The 13796-nt window shown below is 43.6% G+C and overlaps 1 long non-coding RNA gene across 1 annotated transcript in view; it reads right to left on the minus strand.

Annotated features, from left to right (window-relative positions):
- Positions 1-2138: 2138 nt before the first annotated feature.
- LOC129386979 (uncharacterized) overlaps positions 2139-13796 on the minus strand; it is a 64877-nt gene continuing 53219 nt past the window's right edge. Inside the window, exon 3 of the long non-coding RNA XR_011890927.1 lies at positions 2139-2344. This is a non-coding gene — a long non-coding RNA (uncharacterized lncRNA). The remainder of the gene's footprint in view (positions 2345-13796) is intronic.

The raw sequence follows: 13796 nt of genomic DNA on the forward strand, positions 1-13796 counted from the left end.
CAGATGATGCCAGGCACTTTGTCACGCTTTGCCGGCAATCGATGAATTGCCGTGATGTCGTGTTCTGATAGCTGGGGCAATCCACTTTCACCGGCCAAAGCATTAAGTTTGGACAAAAGATTTTCGCCTTCCGTTTGTGGTACACCATGAATTTCTAAGTTCAGTTTCCGGTTGCGCCACTCGAGGTCATCGAGTTGGACACTGAGCGATTCAAGCTGCTCTTTGTTCATTTCTGTTTTTGCGAGCCTAGTCTGGATTGCTTTAATATCTCGCTCATTTTGTTCTGTGCGCGTCAACAGGTCTGTCATCTGTTCGGACATAAACTGCACCGATTGCTCAATTCCATCGACAGTTTCTTTCAGTGGCAACAAAACATTAAGTTTTCGGTTAATCTCCTGAAGTACGACCAACATATCTTCTACGGTCAACGGTGCTTTTTCTTTCTCATCCTGGTTAACATGTGAGGTTGGTAGCCTACATTTCGGGCATTTCCATTTCTGGTAGGTTGATTTCTTAGATTTTATTGTTGCCTCCGACACTCCTGCGCAGCTTCCTACATGGTACGAAAGCTTACAAGTCATGCAAGATATACTCTCTTTGGGATCCAAGATTTCTTGTTCACACTCAACACACTCCATACTGACATAAACAAGGTTCGCTCCTTTGGCAGCAGCAGTGGCAGCAACACAATAACACCCCCCTCAAAAAAAGCCACTAACCTGTAACAGTATGCAGGAGTATTTAGGCAAACGCTCTTCCGAACACTGCTGCTGCCAAAGTGCCGTCTTGGATGCGATGCCGTAGCTTTATAGCAGATGCGTCGATGCAAGCGCCACGCCAGGTGATGCCAGCCGGTGACGTCCGTCCTTGATAACTCTTAGTTGATAACCGGAGTCGAAATGCAGCCTCAGAAAACGTGCGCTTCTCGGCTTATAGTGGTGTCGTCCTAGGATCCAGGGTTATCTGTAACAGTATGCAGGAGTATTTAGGCAAACGCTCTTCCGAACACTGCTGCTGCCAAAGTGCCGTCTTGGATGCGATGCCGTAGCTTTATAGCAGATGCGTCGATGCAAGCGCCACGCCAGGTGATGCCAGCCGGTGACGTCCGTCCTTGATAACTCTTAGTTGATAACCGGAGTCGAAATGCAGCCTCAGAAAACGTGCGCTTCTCGGCTTATAGTGGTGTCGTCCTAGGATCCAGGGTTATCTGTAACAGTATGCAGGAGTATTTAGGCAAACGCTCTTCCGAACACTGCTGCTGCCAAAGTTGCTGCCAAAGTTGCCAAAGTTGCTGCTGCTAATGCTCTTCCGATTTTGAGCCGGTCAGGATACGTACCTGATCGCATATATACCTTATAAATATTTCTAGCAACATTTTTTAGACAGTCTTTAGACTTTTGTTACTAGAACCTACCAATAGTCAATTGAAATCCTACCAGCTGTCTTTATACATCCTAACAACGCTCTAGTAACGCCCTAGAAACAATTGGCCACCAACTCCCAATAGAAACATGTTCATAGGATGTCTTCCTACCAATTTCCTATGAACATACGTCTTTATACACCCTAGTAACATTCTTCCAAAAGAGAAATGTTCATGTATCTTCTGTTAACATCTTACCAATCCCCTATTAACAAGCTTTCTTTATACACGATATTCACATTCTTTCAAAAGAAAATTGTTCACATATATATATTTTCTGTTAACTGCCTACCAATCCCCTATTAACAAGCCTTCTTTATACACCATATTAACATTCTTCCAATTGAAGAACGTTTGTAAACGTTCTGCCAACTTCCTACCAATTACCTATTAACATTTGTCTTTATACACCCTAGTAACATCCTATCAAGAATTGGCCACCGTACTTCAAATGAAGCATGTTCATATATGATCTGTAAACATTCTAGTAACCGTCAATCAACACAAGCATTTAGGCTCTGTAGTAACACTGTGGCAATATTTTACTTACATGTCCTTATGTACTTGCTACTGACGTCTTACTATCCCCCTAGTAACATTAGTCCTAGGTACGACTTATATTAGCATAGTGTAAACATTTGTCAGTATGTGTGAACATGTTGGTAAAAGGCAGTATGCAACCTAGAAGGTGCATGTACATGGAAAACAGATGAAATTTTCCACTAAAAGAAGTTTATTCACACAAGACTATTTACACAGCATTGTGAGAAAAGTAGTAGAGAAATTAATAAAAATAACAAATAAATAATGACTTAGTTGATTACGGCATGGCAGCTGCTGCATATTCTCTAGCAAGCATCGATGATAAAGTATTTTTCACACTCAGAGCTGATGTCTCTCAGAATGTTTGCAGAGTGAACCCTGCACAGAGACAAGATGGTCAGTGTTAACATCATGTTCAGGTTAGCACATCACATATATAGAACAGCTTTTTAACAAGGTACTCATGAAGCTCACACGAATGCTAAAATTGTAACCGTCATTCCCGTTTACTTGCAGAGGAAATGATGCGGCACATTTCGCAATGCATATCATTCGCTGCATTGCATTTACTACGTGCTATTAAAATTAGGAAAGTGCATGGTCGTTTCCGCAAAGAAAGGAACAGCCTAATATTATTGTTATAGCCCCCAAAGCTGTGGCCTGAATAAATTCAGTTTCGCAAAATGTTTTCTTAACCAATTATCTGCAAAAATAATTTACTCACTCAAAAAGTGAATTACATGGTTTATTCATGGTGAAATTTGTAGGGCGCACAATAGACACGGAAGCAGAGACGGTGGACACGCGAGCGCTTATTCACAACTGTTTATTTTTGGAAAGACAGAGAACGTAAAAGCGCCAGCCAGCTGCACCGAGTATGTGCAAAACGAGTCATCCAGTTTTATATACACAGATTACAGAGCTTGAAGCAGTACTCAAGAATACAAATTCTTTGTCAGTGATAGCAACCAATGGCTGACTGATGTATTTTCAAGCACGCCTTCTTATAAGGAACGCTTCTGTAATTTCACGTGTTCATTTATTTTTACTCGAAAACGAAATATGAGCGTCAAAAAATACTGGTTCACAATGACAGGTTGCAGTGGTTAGAGAAGTGCGAATGATTTTTTTTTTTCACATTCACGCTTGTCTAACCAGTGCAACCTATGTTAGTGTGCACCGGCTCACTGAAACATGTCAATGTGAACCGTGAAACCATACGCTCAATATTTCACTATCTCTCATCCTGTACAGCCAGAGTAGGAGAGAGCAAGGACATGGTCGGTCAATATTTACCACACATTAAGTCATCGCGGCATGCTGTGAAAACGTATTGTTTGTACGCTTCGTGTTTATAGCAACTTCAAGCGAACCGCATGACGCGGGGCAGCTCAAAAATATAAGAAAATCGTTCTTAAAATATTTAACAGCATTACAGTTCGCGCTATAATAACCTGCCAAAATGCGGCATAAGAAACTGAAATCAAAATAACGTGAAAATACTATGTTTATGCAAAATGATGGTAAAGAACATACCTTTTTTTATAATTTGGCGACAGACAAAACTTCGGCGCAGTGCTGTCTTGAGGAAAAGCTGTTCGCTATTCGTGCAGTGTGCAGTTTAAAACACGGGCAGTGCCAATATTCAATCACTTCACACGACATTGCATCGCAGCTGGCAGAGAAGTTGCATGAACGTTCACATCACGGAACGAAGAAAGCTCCGTGGGCTTCACAAGCACGTTGCCGGTTGGCTTGCATTGATGAATCAGTCACAACACAGCATAAGCATAAACAGCAGCAAAAATAGCTAGATTGCTGCCACAATAAGCGACCAAACACCTACATCGCGCCTACCGTACCACGCCGGCGTCGCAAAGGAACTGATGGCGATTGCGATGGTCTCCCTCTTTGCCTCGACTGTCAAATTTGTGCGCATGCGCGGCAGAGGCATGTGACGTTCTTTACATCCACCCGCTTCGCCTTGACCACGGCGAAACTAAAGCCCCTCCTTACGCCGGATCATGACCCCTCTCCCCCTCCTACCTTGGGAAGGTCCACTGATACGTAGACATTCCTCGCCTCTCGGTGACAGGTGCGGCGGCCTTTCTGCGCACTGTACCTAGGGGGAAGAATGTACCTCATGGCCGAGGTTAAAAAAGACAACCTGACAAGACCGCCGGCTCAATTTTGTTGTGCATTTGTGGGCTATGTATCTTTCGAGACAATTAGTGTTCTTAAAACCAACTTTCTTCTCAAGATGTAATAAAAATTGAAAATTGCAATCATTTAAAGTAACTTATGTGGTTGTCCTATTATGCGCAAAAATATCTTTAGCACTTGCCGCTTTCAAAGACAAATTTTTGCTTCATGGCGCACCGCGCAAAATAATGCTTAAACATCAATGTAACTATAAAAACAATATTTTTATAGTTAAATTGACGTCCGAAACGTGGCGGCTATGACGCTACCGGTTTTCAGACCCCCGAAGCACGGCAAAAGCGTGGCCTTTGATATCCTGGCTCTTGGTATCCGGAATGTCATAATTACAGATGTCGTAAGGGCCCCGCAGCACCTTGTCGGCACTGAGAATTTTTCGCCGTGTTATGAAGCGAAAGCACTGAATATTAACAGTGTATAATTATCTATTTTCGATCTGTTTTTCTCACATTGCAAGCTACCATCGCCGTAAAGCAGATCAATTGACATAGTTACTTTGCCTTCACTTTGATGCAACATCCTATTAGTTCCTTTTAATGTACAGAAGCCGTTGGTAGGAGGCAGGGACGAAAATGTGCGAATACAGACGCGAACAAAGCAACATTTTTCTGTACAGTAAGGATATTTTATTCTTTTTTCACAGAAAGGTGTCACTTGCAAAGATTTGAGCTTTTCTTTCTGTTCGACCTGTGCGCTTACCACACTCGCGCTCACTCAGCAGTAGCTGTATTTTGCAGCCTTCTGGATATTTGAGCGACAACGTTCCAGCGCCGTGTTACCATGAGTTTCGACTCTTTTTCTTCTTTTTAACAAATATCGTGACGCTACTGTGCTGAGACGTCCCAGCTTAGGGCGTACTATTTATATCGCGGACTGCAGTGACCTGATTATCTCGTTGCAATGCTAATTGGGGGCCTTGCAATAGCATTGCGTGGTAAGGGCCACGTTCTAGCCACACGCCACACCATCCGCCTGCCCGCACGCATGTGGTCGGGTGAAAATTTGCACATTTCGCAGACTGGTGCACACATTTCGGTTTACACTGCATGTGCGAGCCCAGTGCATACCAATATTTGTGAACCAGTGTGCGAAATGTTTTCCGCACGCGTCACGGCTCAAGCGCAAATCGGCCTTTAATGAGCCAGCCCCAAGTGCGGGATTGTGCAACTGGTGCGCTGCCTGCTCAGTACTCTGCTATCACACCGGTGAGGAGCAAGCAAAATTTCTCGAAGTGTGGTGACGTCACCGCATGCTCACGTAGTCCAGTAGAACCTTTAAAAAGATTAGTTCTAACAGTTTACGAACATATTTCTTTAAACATTTTAGTAGCGCACTCCGTCAACAATTCGCTACCGACTTGGATTGGGACTATGATTTAAAACAAAGAGCTTGATTCCTCAGTATGTCATATATGGGCATTAATGTGTGTTAGAAAAAATTACCAAAAACTCTCAAGTTGCTCCCCATTCTAAATACTTTTCGGGAAACAGTACGATCTGTGGACCTACTGAGAATACATGTCCTTCAGAAAAAAAATATAGTTTGATGATGTATAGTAAAACATTCTTTACACAAAAGTAACGAGCCTTTCGACGGAGTACTGAAGTTGTTATATAGACAAAATCTAGAAGAAGACATGTTGACGGGGCACTTAAAATATTCTATGTGCTAAAGTAAGAAGGAAGTCTTTTAACGGCGTATTTAACATATTCTTTATACAAAAGTGAGAAGGAAGTATTTTAACGGTGTATTAAAATATTCTTTATGCAAAAGTTACAAGGAAGTCTTTTAACGGCGTATTAAAAATATTCTTTATACAAGAAGTAAGAAGGAAGTCGTTTAACGGTGTGCTTAAAATATTCTTTAGCAGTGTGTTCAGTGGTTGGCTCATCTTCAGAATAAAAACAGGAACAGCGCAACACAGGACGAGCGAGTAAACAGGACAGAGCGCTGACTAGCAACCAAATGCTTTATTTGCAGAAGCAGCATATATATGCTGCTTCTGCAAATTGCGTTGTTCCTGTTTTTATTCTTCAAATATTCTTTATACAAAAGTAAGAAGGAAGTCTTTTAACGGTGTATTTAAAATTTTCTGTATACAAAAGTAAGAAGCAAGTCTTTTCACAGTGTATCGAAAATATTATTTATGCAAAAGTAAGAAGGAAGTATTTCGACCGTGTATAAACAAATGTTACTAGAATGTAAATGTATATAGATTGTCAGTAAAGTAAATAGAAAGTTGGTAGGAGTTCTTTTTTTATAAGGGATTAAACAAATTTCTAGCACTAGGCTTAAGATGTTTCTTTTTTCAATGAACTCGCAGGTACACATCACCGTGACCTGTGGCTTTATTCGCCTGCATAAGCTTTGCACTATCTATAATTTGTGTACGAGGAAACAAATGTGTTAATTTGAGGACGAGGGACAACTCTGTATAATGGGCACACTGTTTGTATGGCGTGCCTGTGTTAACCAAACAGTCAATAAATGATTCGGCAACATCTGCGTCAGTAGCGCTTAATGAGTCGCTACGTGGAAGTATAATGCACTGTTTTATTCACTTTGTAAAATAATTAAGAATTCGCCAAATTTCTTCACAACTTCATTTTGCTCTTATGATTATTCTACTGTTCTGTTCCTTGTTACGCTTACGCATTAATAAAGAAGAGAGGTTGCGCGCTGCCTTACATTGAGAAAGGTGATGATCACTGCCTCTGTTTTGCTTCAGGTCATTGAGCCAATGACAATTTTGTTTAATCTCTAAAGGTATTGTGTCCGTCATCCAGGGTGAAATAGAGATCGAAAATTTCCTTTCTCTACGTGAGCTTGCATTTTGTTTTACATAGATGGGATGTAATAGAGTAAAGAATTTATCTTATGCTTGGTTGACGGCCTGATTAATCTAAGAGCAGGTTATTTCTTCTTAACGTTTCCTACTTTTGAGGTAGTCCCACCTTTCTGTCAAGCGATATGTTGGAATGGGATGTTGGAGTTATTTATGAGTACACGGATATAAGTCAGGGAAATTGCCCGTCATACTTTCAGGAATGACTCCCGGTATAAAACTAATTGTCTCATAAATAAAAAGTATATCGTCAACTATAGAAGATATGACTCTCGTAGGGTTAGGAATGTGGTTCTGAAAGAGATAGTATAATATGAAGTTTTCATGTTGAATACTGTTAAGATCTGGAACATTAATATTAAGTTAATTTATCTGCATAAAATCAGCTTGTTACACGTGTTTTCAAAATTCGCGATGGTACTTTCCTGTTTTGCCATGAATGGCTGAAATTTTCAGTAAGATTATAAGGCTCCTGCTTTCACCTTGCTCTCGTTTTGCTCATCGTCTTCAATTTTCATCTCGTGCCTTCCCCGTGTTTTCCCTCAGTTATAAGTTTGCGTTTCAGTTCCACAGAATGCAGCATGTAGTCACCAGTTCTCGTCTCCATGGCATAGTATTATTCAATTATATGGACTCTCCAGGCGAATTTTCGCCGTCGCCGTGGTGTCCCGCATAAAGGTCGAAGCGCCCGCCGCGTGTCGCAGGCGACGGCGTCTTGCGCGCCAGCGTCCAGATGTCGCCGCTCTTCGTCGCGCCAGCGCTGTCGTAGCGAGCGTTCGCGCTCATCGGGTGAGATCCGCTTGTCCGAGCACGCGTGAAACAATGCCTGGTAATGTAACTAGTGAGCGAATGTCAACTGCAAATTATACGACCAATCAAACGACTAACCTTGCTTTGTGTTGTTGTCGTATACTTTACTTGCTTCCTTTTTGCAGCCGAAACGTCGTCGACTTTGTTTTCTGTAGTTCCGACGACAGTTACAGTGCCACATCACCACGTCTAGGTTCAGCGATTCCTGGGGGACACAAAATGTTGTAATTAGGTATGTTTAGAGATGCGCTTTCTTTAACCAAGTTTCTGATAGGGCTGTGATGTTATTGCAACAGTTAAGGTGGGCCAATAAATGTAATCCAGGAGTGCAGATTTTTGGGATAGTTTGCTCGTTGCAATATTTGAGGTTATAGCGCTGGATTCACGCGGAAAAGAAAGACGACAGGACGTCCGCTAACTATCACGTTATTTCGTTCCGGAAGAGCATGGTACTTGTACGGACAAAACGAGCAGAAATCATCTCACGCGCAAACCAAGATTTTTCAGATATGTACTTTCTTTTCTGCTTAGAGCAATCGACGGGGCGCTGACGCACTTGGCTCTTTCTTTTGCAGTGGAGCTTGCTTCGAGAATTTCTCGCGTAACCGTATCCATATTTCTAAACATGACGGAACAATCCTTAAACAGTGATTTACACCTGCAGTCATCATAGCGCACGGAGACATTTCGATATGTATCCATGCACTGTGACCCTTGCGTTTGTAAACCGCTGTAAACGACTGCCCTATAAAGTATGATGAAGCGCGTCGTCACTTATTCACTCGCGCACTTGCTCGTTTCGAACCAACAGCCCTCACACCGGATGGCCCCTCGGGAACAAGGGCGTTACACCCGACCGCGGATCACGTTCATGGAGGGGCAATAAGCGGCGGTAGTAATTGGTTGTTTGTTAAGTAAGTGGACGACAAGACGAACCAATGAGCGAGCAAACACAAAAAGAAAGAACTTGCTGCTCACTACACCGTAATAAATTAATGTCTAACGCAGTCTGTTGACATGTGATCGGCGGTCAGAGTGGCGGAGTAAAAGGTCAGGGATAGCGTAAAAACGAGCTTCTCGGCCGTAGTACATGGCGTTACTTCTGCGCACCCACCAAGCGAGGCTGCCCCCGTGCATATTTCGGAAATGCTACGTTGGGCAAGCAATCATTTCGAATGTTGCATACGATATGGTCCTGTGAATTTACAAAAGGATAGAAAGTTGGGTAAGTTGGTACGGTAACATGATCTCGGATCGTAGCGCGAAGTGACACGGACGCAGACGCAGTTCTGTCTGCTTCTAGTCTGTGTCCGCGTCACTTCGCGCTACAATCCAAGATCATGTCACTGTCAAGTTACAACTTCACCGATGAGCAAAACGAGAACAAGGTACATGCATCCTCAGTGAACTGTTGCCAAGCCGAATTTTCGGTTCACCACTGCGGTGCTACTTTTCTGCAGCATGACGACTGCGCTCGCTGGAGAGAGGCTACTTGGGGTAAATATTAATAGCAGTAACTCACGTATGTAGATGTTGGGACGCCGTGAGAATGTCGCAGTATTGCCCGAAAGGCGAAGCAGCGATTGCGATAGCAACTTATTAGACGGCTATACGAAGTAGGAATAGCGTTTTTATCGGCCGTATCAACTTATAAAAACTCGCTTACTAGCTAAACTACCATACATGGTGTGACGTGTGTACAGGCAAACATGAACACATTTCACTCGACGACCGCGGACACTCGCTGTCAAAACACTAGTGTAAGGAAGAGCGGCAGCAGCAGCGAGCGAATTTCCTTTCGTGCTGCCTCTCGCGTCAACGCAAAACGGCGAGAACACAGCGCACACGAAGCCATCAACCCTCGGCACGCCTAGACGCTGTACCCGCCGCACATCGCTTTCAATATAGGGCCTACGCGACCCATAAGCAGCACAACGCTGCTTATGGGCTGCGATATACAAGCATGATATACAGGCCACTCGAGTCAACATTTCAGCCATTCATGGCAAAACAGGAAAGTACCATCGCGAATTTTGAAAACACGTGTAACAAGGTGATTTTATGCAGATAACTTAATATTAACGTTGCCGATCATAACAGTATTCAGCATCAAAACTTCATATCATACTACTTCTTTCAGAACCACATTACTAACCGTACGAGAGTCACGGTAACCACGTCTTCTATAGTTGACGATATACTTTCTTTATTTATGAGACAATTAGTTTTATATCGGGAGTCATATACCAGTTGCCTTGCGGCCGTATAGGAAGGCGGCGCCCTTCCACCCTTGCGCACGCGAGGTCGAGCCACCATGCTTGTCAGCTCACCTTCGTACTTTCACTCGCACTCACATCATAGGGTGTGCGGTCAAGATGTTGTCGCACTTGGAGTTTACACGTCGCGTCATGGCGTCGGCTGCATCGTGACTGGCGACGGTAAAGCGGCAGGGCGTTTCTTTATATCCACGCTCGGCCGGCAGCATGCATTTGCACCGTCATCTGACGGGAGCCGACCTTGTTCACCGAACGCACGCTTGAGAGCAGCACGACACCACTGTGCAAGCGCTCCGTCACATGTTCTTTTTTTTTCATATTTCGCGGACTTTCTTTGCAACCCAGAAAAAAGGAACTACATGAGACGTACACGGTCGTCCACTTCCAATTTGAACACGAAGCGCATTTACATTCGCTCGCCTGTGCAGCCGGTCGACTGCAGCGCCGCCCCCGCGGCACCAACGGGAACTATATATCTAGGTAACTTTTCGCCCTAGGGAAGCCTAGGTCCGTAGTCGTCGTGTAAAAAACGCGCCTAGTTCCTGAAATGCCCTAGTCCCCATGCTCGCGCGCGCGGGGCCCATAGAAATATGCGCTAGCGCAGGGTTTGTGCCAACTCGCCGGAGCAGACAATCAACAGGCTGGGAGGTTCATTGCGCGTGCACGCAAGCAGCACGACCACGAACGAAGCGATACAAGGTGGAACAGCGGGTTTTACGGCAATCGAAGCTGTGTGTGTGTGTGTGTGACGCGCTTGGTGTGTGCAAAGAGCAATTAAGTTGCGTGTGTGACGAATGTGTATGCGCAAAATAGAACGACCACGAACGAAGGTGGAACATCGCGTTTTGGCGTTTGGTGTGCGCAGAGCAATCGAGTTGCGTGTGTGACGCGTTTGTTCGCGCAAACAGCACGACCACGAATGAAGCGATGCAAGGTGGAACAGCGCGTGTTGCACAATCGAGTTGTGTGTGTGCGTGTGTGTGACGCGTTTGTGATGCGCAAACAGCACGACGACGATCGTCTTCTAAAACTGCGCCAGAGCAAACCGATTGTTGAGTACTACATACGTATTGCGCGGGCGTTAAAACTAGAGAAACACGGGATTGCGACGCGACCAGCCGCAGTGTATAGGACTGTACGTACGTACGTACGTTTTTGTAATGTGGTCAATCTTAAAAGGACGATGGCATTTCTGCACCGGCGGAGAAGTGGGAAATCGTGATTAAATTTGGCCGATCATTGTCAAAAGCAAAGGCTTACCCTTAATTAAAGGTTATCCCCTACCTCTACTGAAACTGCAGCCTCTAGTAGTCTTCATGCACTATTGTAATCATGACACCATACGACGATACCCTCTGACGTGGGGCCCAGACTACTGGAGAGCTGGTTGATCAAGCTTGCTCAATAAACTTGACCTTTTGTTCTTTGATTATGCTACAGTGCTAGAGCGTAGTTTCTTGCTATTAGTAAACAGGCAAGACAACAAAGCATTGCTACTCTACTCCTGTTGTGGCTCTTCAGTCAATGACACTAGAGGGGAAAGGAATCGAGATCCAAGCCACGGGGCAAATTGTGTTTAGCCAGCCTTAAACACCCTTAACTCAATGTTTTAAATGCCTGTGTGGTTGATACCTTGTCTAGTGGAACTTCTTGCCATCCCCAAAATGTGCATAGCACCAGAGGTATAGTTTGACAGCTGTAAGCAGTGCAATTAAGGAAGTGCAGTACCTGTATTGCAGCTTTACACCGGCTAAGATATTGAAGCTTGGGAGTATGTTCATATTTCTAGTGTATGTTCATAGTGTGGCAAGAACTTGTAATCCGCCCTCAAGTTCTGCTGGAGCACAAGCTACTGTTGCTCTTTTGTGCAGCTAGTGTCAGCAGACAAGCTTGCAGTATTGCTAGGTAGAAAAGCACTTAGGCTTCACGACCATCCAAGTCATAAATGAATAAGTGCATGGCTAGAAGTTGTAAATTGCAAGAAACAGTTCAAACGCCATTGAGCATAGTTGCGCTCTTGCACTATATCCTTCGGAGCATTGTACGAGCCATGGTAGTTCCCACATTGTGTTGAAGTGCCACACCAGTGACATATGATAATGATGCTAGTGTGATCCAGTGTGGCTGTACTTTGTTCTATAAAAACTTTTCATGTGTTTTAGATTATATTTAGTGCAGTATCTGAAGGGTTATGCGCAGAAGATGATAGTTGACCTTACAGCCATCTTTTCTATACAGTCCTTCACTTTCCATCAAGTTCAGCAAATCATTGAAGCCCCAAAATAACACATTTAATATTGGTACTCAGATTGAACAGTTTCAGTTCTATGTGTATGTTTCAGAGAACTGGACCAAACATCAAGAATGAAAATTTAGCTGCCTATTGATGCTGTAGCTTTAGCCTCTGCAGGAACCAATTATCTGCAGCACCCAACTTATCCCGTATTTGACGGATCATGATAGATGTGTGCAGAAGCACGAGTGTTATGCAGAACAGTTTTCAAGAGGTAATGAACCTCTACCATATAATTCATAAATAACTGGAAGGCTTCTCCTAAGGAAATGTTCGTGCTCTGCACTGTAACATTGACAAGTCCCTCCCTAAGGTAAGGTGATAAAGAGAGCTGGTTTTATGAATCTGTTGTATTTCCACAATTTTAACATGGTATAAGTGAGGCCCAAGGCATAAATGGGACTGCGTGCTGTTCTGTGTGCGTGCTACAGATCAATAGTAGCCAATCGATAGCCATTTTATCGAAGATGCAGACGATCATATCCTAGGGCCAACTCACTGTCAATGAAAACTGTGATACTGGCTTCCTGGACTGTTTATTGATCATGGGCTTCTATTTGAGGTGCCATTGAAGTTCCTCAATATCTTAAACTATGAATTGCAACTGGGAGAACGTGTCCATTCATTAGGACCACACTTTTTGTATTTAGCTCTCATCATTGTAAACAGCTTCATAATGAGAGGAACCTCAGACGAAATGCTTATTTTTTCCTGGCATCCTTCTTCTGCCTTCTTTGTAAGCACTAACTATGGACATGTAAACAAGGTAATCTTGCATTTATCCTGCCTACAAGTGCCTCTTTTAACATTCATGCCTGTATTGTCAGTGGCACTGAAAAGGCAATACTGGCCACTGAACAGTAATGAATCTGAACAGTAATGACGAAAGCATTGTGCGGAAATATGCAAGGTGATCAGGAAATGTAAAATGAGTCATACACCCGACTGTAGCAAACTGTTACAGAGAAAACCCATGCAGGTTTCTCGGAAAGTCTTCACAAACCTACCACATGCTTCAGACTGCTCCTGTGATTCAGATGTCTGCGATAAGACGTAAAAGTAGGTTCTCACGGGCCCATCTATTCTCTAGTTCATGGAGTCTTCATTCCAGAGAGCCTCACCATGCCTTAACACGAACCCCCGTATTCATAAATGCATCTTAACTTGAAGCCCATGCTTGACTCGATTTAAATGACGCCTGTCGTGAACACACCAAAAGAAACGCAATGAGCATCTTGGGCGCGTTCACACCATGCGTCATTTATATCAAGTCAAGCACGAGCTTCAAGATGTATTGCTGAATACGGCGGTAAGACTTGATAAAGGTTGCTATTAATTATTTGTCCAATGTTTCAGTTTTCGCATCAAGAATATCTAGCTTTTTCT

Source organism: Dermacentor andersoni, chromosome 11 (genome assembly GCF_023375885.2).
Source record: "Dermacentor andersoni chromosome 11, qqDerAnde1_hic_scaffold, whole genome shotgun sequence".
Taxonomy (NCBI): domain Eukaryota; kingdom Metazoa; phylum Arthropoda; class Arachnida; order Ixodida; family Ixodidae; genus Dermacentor; species Dermacentor andersoni.